Source organism: Parasteatoda tepidariorum, chromosome 6, assembly GCF_043381705.1.
Source record: "Parasteatoda tepidariorum isolate YZ-2023 chromosome 6, CAS_Ptep_4.0, whole genome shotgun sequence".
In the NCBI taxonomy this organism is placed as follows: Eukaryota; Metazoa; Arthropoda; class Arachnida; order Araneae; family Theridiidae; genus Parasteatoda; species Parasteatoda tepidariorum.
Genome location: NC_092209.1, coordinates 29,704,989 through 29,712,424, shown reverse-complemented (window position 1 = coordinate 29,712,424; position 7,436 = coordinate 29,704,989). Strand labels below are relative to the sequence as shown.

The 7,436-nt window shown below is 27.7% G+C and overlaps 1 long non-coding RNA gene across 1 annotated transcript; it reads right to left on the bottom strand.

The window, feature by feature from the left end:
* Positions 1-1,469: 1,469 nt before the first annotated feature.
* LOC107448345 (uncharacterized) lies at positions 1,470-7,436 on the bottom strand. Its single transcript, XR_006225983.2, has 3 exons — positions 7,310-7,436; positions 3,496-3,640; positions 1,470-1,947 (listed from the first exon to the last, which is right to left on the bottom strand). It is a non-coding gene; the product is annotated as an uncharacterized lncRNA (long non-coding RNA).

The following is a 7,436-nucleotide window of genomic DNA, read 5'->3' as shown; positions in this document are numbered from 1 at the left end:
AGAAGGAAAAAAAACTAAAATTTTCTTTATTTCTGGAGATCTAATATCAATTTTTATAATTGATCATTTGCATTTAAAATGCTAGTTTTGATAGTTATATTCTTATTATGTTTTACAAAATTAATTAAATAATATTTAAGTAAAGGAGTATTCCCTCCCTTTTATAAAAAAAATAAACAAATAAAAGTATATAAAAATCACGATATTACACTTAAGCAGAAATAAAAACAATTTTTAAAGAAAAAAAATATTATCTTCATATGTTGTAAGAATATGTAAAAACATATTTTGCCCATTACACATCAATAAGATTTCTTGAAACATTATTAAGGATAATATTCCCAAGATTTTAATTTTCAGCATAATGCATTTTTTTCTTAAATAAAAGAGATCACATTTTCAGTTTTAGTAATGAAGATAAATCTCTGCTGCTCAAGATCTAAAACATTTCAAACGTATTTTTAAATACATTAAAATACTAGTTAGCAACCTAAACCTAATGAAATAAACATATATACGCAATTTTCTTATTCAACATTTGCATAAAAACTTAAATCATATTTTGAAGCTGAATAAATATTTTTTTTAAACTTGAATAAAAATCAATGATATATTTTCTTTTAAAACAATTAGCTGATTTATATGAGTGGTTTAAATAAACTTACATAAATCACTACAACTCTAAATATCTTATAAAAACCCTCCTTAATATTTTATATGTAATTCGAAGTTTGATTTAAGATAATAAACTTAAGGATATTCTTATGATATTGACAAGCATCTTACATCTAGCATATTCCGAACTTCTTTTTAGGAAAAATCCCACAAATCAAAAGATCTTGAAATTTTGTTAAAAAACAAGGTATTAATAATAATTGCAAGATCTCTATTTGTGCAAGAACTTTTATAAACTACCAATAATTATAGACTACCAACATTAGTATTAGACAATTTACATTTATAAATATGTATCTGAATACTTTCTCATTATTCTTTGACACATATCTAATCATAACTTTGAACAATTCCATTTTTACCATACCATTTCTAACTGAACTGAAATATGTCAAAATAATAGGAAAAAGTTTTTAACGATGTGGGTAGAGTATTCTTTGTGATAATATGAAACTAAAAACTTTTAAAAAAATATCAACGTTTTAACAAAATGATAAATTTTTCAATAACAAATGTGGATGTGCTTTCGTGGCATAAGAAATTTTATGAAAAAAGGGGGTAGACTTATACACTGGTAAATAAAAAAGTTTGGCATTCGTTGATCGTGGATGCATTATCAATGAGATAGATATGAATAACTCTGTATCAATTTTCCCTTTTCAAAAACTACTTTTAGTAAGTTAAATACAAGTAATTTTGCATTTTCACTAACTATATTCTCTTCATGCATAATTTTTTTTTTTTTTTTTTTTGGATATAATATTTCAAATTATGTTCAGAAAAGAAATTAAGAATAAGAAAGTTAAGTAATTTATTTATTCAAGAGTATTTCAAAAATATCACTCAATGAAGGCTTTTTAAAACATACCATTCATTTACAAATTAAAAGATTCCAGAACATCATCTGTGTCGAATTCAATTAAGCTAGAAGTGTCATCATAAAGAATCCACTCTACGGTGGATTCTACTTCATCTGCAGAGTCTCACAAAGACTTGTCTTAACCCCCACCCAAAGATTACGAAATTCAACACTTTTTATAAGATTTAATAAAAAAGAAATTTTCACATTTAATTTTTTTTCTTCAGAGATCGACTTAGGTACCCAATGAACTAGAAATTTTCTATCTCGTATTTCTATCATTTTCTAACTTCACTTATAATGTGATTGTAAAAATAATAGCGTTTATCAAAGCGTGTCATGCACTTCTTCTTAGCTATTCTACATGATAGGCCAGAGTCATGAAGTCCATTTCTCACTGTCTGAGATGACATCTAAAATATGAAGAAAAAGAAGCTTTTAAACAATTTAAAATATAAATAAGTATAGCTCACTCGATCAGCAATCATTATACCATAAGCAGTTTTTGATTTCCTTTAATGTTCAAAAAGCTTATATGCCTTGTTTAAGGTGTCCCAAAATAAGACCGACAAACTTAGAGGAGTTATAAGGGACAACAAGAGAATGAAAATTTACCATATTGCATATACGTCTTAAATCAAGTTAAGAGGGTGAAAATCGTAAAAGCTCATTTAGGTTTCGAGGACACTCTGGAAAACAAAGCTATGAAAGATATTACAAACTTGCTAACTACTTAAACATTTATTTCACTAATAGTTACAAAGGTTACTCAAAGTGCGCTTTATGATGTCATTGCACAGTCCACAATGACGTAAAAATGATTTCGGGTACTCTTGAAGATAAGCTTAATATGACTAACACCAACTGATCCCTACTGCTCGCATCTTATAGATTCAGAGCCTGCATATGTTTACCCTTTCAACAGGTTTTGCAACCTCTATGTCGTGTGGTAAGTTTTCGTCTGGTTGATGGCGCTTTTCCCATTCCTGATTCGCTCGTCGAGTTTTTTTAATACTAAGTTTATCAGCGGTATCCAATTTTTTTTCGGTTGTGGAACACGAAATCAACTATCGTTCGGCGAAATCCCAATTTTAAAAATAAAGTATATAGACAATTCTGAGAGTCTTAACCTTTGAAAAACTACTTATTTTTTAAAATACTTAATAAGATGAATGAAATTTCTTAATCTTTAATCAATAATAAGCTCAAATGAAGAGTTCAGGAGTGACACTTAAATTCTCAGCCTTCAGCGGTATCTAGTCTAAATTATGAATTTATTTTTGGCGTATAGCATAGTTGAAAATGAATAAAATAAGCCGAATTATGGTTTTCTTTTAAAGGAAAATAAAAACAGAACTGCTTTAAAAGTCAAAATGGCTATAGGGAAATTGATTGCTTTCTTAACGAATTTTGTTATTCTTATTTAGATTTGAAAAGCGCGAAAATATATTAATACAATTTATTATAAATAAATGTCTTCTCCATAATTTACTAAGTATATATTAATATTAAAAATATTATTTTTTTATAAAAAAATATCACTTTTTTCCATTGGTATTTTCCTTTAAACAATTTTGTTAAGGCAACCAAAATGAACAGATAATGAATCATTAATTGTGTCGAAATATAATTAGAGACTTTCAAAAAGCATAACTGGTTAAAACAAGGTCCAATTCTCGAAATCCCTTTAACTCTTCCACCGAGCCTCTAGGGTTCTGCGGAACACCATTTGGGAACCACTTTTGTTAATGATTCCAATATTTTGCTTAACATATTTATCTAACAAGTTAGGATTTCCAAAACCAACAAATTAAAAAATTAGTTTCAACTGTTTCCCAACCTCTATTTATCTAATGTTATAAGAATTCATAAATTTTAAAATTTAACCGCTCAGAGCATTTAGTTGTGTATATATAAATATATTTGCTAACACATAAGTTGCATAAAAATTCTATACTTACTAGTAATCACATATCGTCCAGAATTATCTTAGCTGTAACTTTTGGGTTAGCTTCTGCATAAGTTAAAATACAGATGTCTTCTGCACTATCCGATATTTTTGGCCTACCACTGCCTTCTTTCCTTGAAACGTCGCCGGTTCTTGATCTAAATTTTTTACGAATATTTTATTTAAACATGAATGAAAGAAATTTTTTATTTTCATGCTTATGGACTTTCTTAAAGAAGTAGACTGATCTATATATGTTTTAATGCTAAAAAATAAATATTAAAGGAAGTTATTCTTATCCTTTTCAAATTTTTATATTCGATACGATTATGTGAACTATTTGCTCTTGAAGGACTCAGCATGATTCAAAATAATTACTATTTCCCTTATTCAATGTAAACTATTAAAAAATTAATCAACCAATTATTTTACAATTAATTGGCCCCTGCGTAGAGAGGGTAGCGGGATACTAGTTTACAAAAAACGTCTACATGTATAGAACAAAAAAAAAAAAAAATTTTCTTTTTAACTATAAATGTGAGAATATTTTTTTTTAAAGCAAAATATAAAAGAATACATATTCTAATACTATTGGCGATATTCTTTTGTTCTAAAAAATATTTGTATAGTTAACCTTTTTTGAATTTTCGCTACTTTGAAATTACTTCTTATAATATCAATCTGAAATTCTAGCTAAAGTCAATCAATGCAAAAAAAAAAAGTTTTATTCACAAAAGAAAGTAGGAAAAAAAATCTAGAGCATATTTTTCCACCTCCGATATGTGGAAAAGGTATTTCTTGAATATAATTCTGCAGAAAGGGGGGGGGGGAGAAAGTTCTGTAAAAAAAAAAGAAAATATTTCAAAAAATTCTGAAGATAAAAAACTCCAAACCTCTCTGCTTCCCAAATAAAAAAATCTTTCTGCAGGAGCTCTGTAATGTTCTGCAACAATGTTGCCACAATTCTGCCATGGGGTTTTTACTAATTTAGACTTACCACAATACAGAGCCAGCACCCCCTTTACCAGGTGCCTTATGCAGCCGTTTACTAGGCTTACATATCAGACTGAACCTGATTAATCTTTGTTAATGTCATTATTTCAACACAATGATAAATAGATATATTCATTAATTACATTTATAGATATAGTCTTGTTTTTATTGATATACAAAAAGATGTATGGGCATATAAATGTTTATATGCCCATATTTTATAAAACTAACATTCCTGGCTAGATATATGGAAAATTTTTATAATTTACAAGTTCTCGTAGACAGGTATTTCATTATTAGGATTTATTTTGAAGAAACAAGATAGTTTTGTCTACCATAATGTGCTAACATTAATTCTATGTTAAGAAAAAAATTATCTTACATCTGAAAAAATATCCACTATGAATACTGATGATCTCAACGGCCATTTTCGCCAACACCATGCTTAAGTCATTTTTATTTGTTCCAAATTAATTGATTATAAAAAATAGCGACCTACAAACATTATTTACTGCGTGCAAAATACTTACATATGAACTACTTCTATATTTATTTTAAGATTTAGCGAAAATGGTCGACGGGATAATACCAAATATGCACTACCACTTTTTGCAGCCAGGTATGCACTAATAGGTTTTTGCAGCCACATTCATATGTGTTAAACAATTAAGAAACAAATCAAACAAAAACAGAATAAATATTAAAAAATAGTAGAAACAATTGAAATTTTGTTTTCCCAAAAGAATTTTTAGAAGCTATATGAAAATTTAGAAGCTATATTTAGAACAGAAGTCTGTCCAGACATTTTGTGAAAGGTCCTGTTTTCATAAAATTGTGAAAAAACTACTCATAATTTTGTAAATATAAAATAAGCGTTAAGTCATATTCTTTCAACCAGGGTCCTGCTTTTGTGAATTTGTGAAATAGGGTTCTGTTATTGCAAAAATTGCTAAAAACATTTTTAAGAAGTTTTTAAATTGTAAACAGATACAAGATTATGTTCAATGATTGATGCTACTAAATTAGAGATGCAACATACAAATATTTGATATTTAGCCTATACTGCTCAACACAGAATATTCATTTCGGACGAATAATGGAAACAAAATCACTCACATTTTTAATAATTTCAATTGACATATTTTAAATGACACAACTTAGTTATGTATCCCTTTTAACGTGTTACGCATTAAGTAAACTTAAACAATTATTAAATTTATATAAAAAATTACCTGAAATTAATTTTTATTTACAGAATATTCTATCAACTAAATTATGAATAAATATAAATTGTTAAATTATTTATTCACAAAAACAAACAAAAATATCATTTAATATCGATAAGAATGTGCACACGATGTTTGTAACAATATAAATATTTTCTTAGAATACTACATTTGGAATTTAAACTTACTTAGGGAAACTTAAAAAAATAAGTTCATTTCGTACCACCTTTCTTCCCCCCCCCCCAGGAAGGGTTTATTCAATTAACAAAACAATAATGAAGATAAACAAATTTGTGAAGGGTCCGATTAGAAGATAAATTATTTTGTGAAGGGTCTGTTAACAGGCCCAAATTTCTTCTAAACAGACACCTGTTAAATTATTTTTAAATTAATTGCACACACAGGTTTTACATTTCATTTTATTTGACATGTAATAGTAGAATTATAACCCAAGTAATGTTATAAAATATCTATGATTTATTCATTATATTTAAATATAGTTGGTTTGAATAAAGATATTCTTAATCACTCACTATGCAAATAAGGTTTTCTTTCTATGTGTACAATATTGTGTCTATTCAAACTAGATTTTTGTGTGAATGCTTTATCACAGACACTGCAAGAATAAGGTTTCTCTTTAGTGTGCACTATGTTGTGTTGTTTTAAATAAACTTTAGCTGTGAAAGTTTTATCACATACACTGCAAGAATAAGGTTTTTCTCCAGTATGAATCACATAATGTTTGTTTAAATTACTTTTACTAGAGAATGGTTTATCACACACAATGCACGGATAAGGCTTTTCATCAATATGCACGCGAGAGTGTGAAACTGCATTGCCTTTTGATGCAAATGATTTATTACACACGCTACATGGATACGGTTTCTCTCCAGAATGAATATGATAATGTTCGATTAAATAACTTTTTTCTGTAAATGCTTTTTCACACATATCACACAAATAGGGTTTCTCGTTTGTATGGATACGAGAGTGACGGATTAAGTTGCATTTTGATGTGAAACTTTTATAACACACATTACATGAATGAGTTTTCTCACCAACATGGCAACGGGATGTGAACTTTTTCTTTGTAGATATTTTATTACAATTACTGAACATCTTTCTTTTATTGGAATTAAGAAAGTTGCTTGTCAATAATATTTAGTGACACTCCCACATTATGAATGATGCTGCACCTCTTTTATTAACCTTGCAAGGAAAGTTTAAATTTTCATTCTTTGCTTAGAAATATTTTTAGCAGAGCAAAAAGTTTATTCATATTTGTCTGCACCAAGCATTAAAATATTTTTCACGAAAGATTAAAGAAAAGTATCGCAAATTTTAGACAGACATCCCGAGGAAATAAGAATTGCATAAGTTTGTGGGAGAAATCGAGATAGCTACTTCCGAGTGTTTATCTGGAAGCAAATGTTCTATTTCATGGTAGTCTATATCTTCTTTTTTCTAAACAAACAATCAAATATTTCCGCAACAAAAGTTGATTCAACAGCAATTTAAATTACAAGTATTTGAGAGAGAGATTTTTGTTTAAAAATGAAAATTTCAGAGCTAATTCAGTTGGTTTAAAAAAATAATTCATGTAATAACCTTTTGTTGCTACTGCAATATTGTTTTTGGCGATATTTTATAAATCATTTTCATTATTTATTTTTCATAGCAAATTTTAAATTGCGTTAAATTCCTAGCTACAGATTTGCCAAAGAGTAAGAGATAT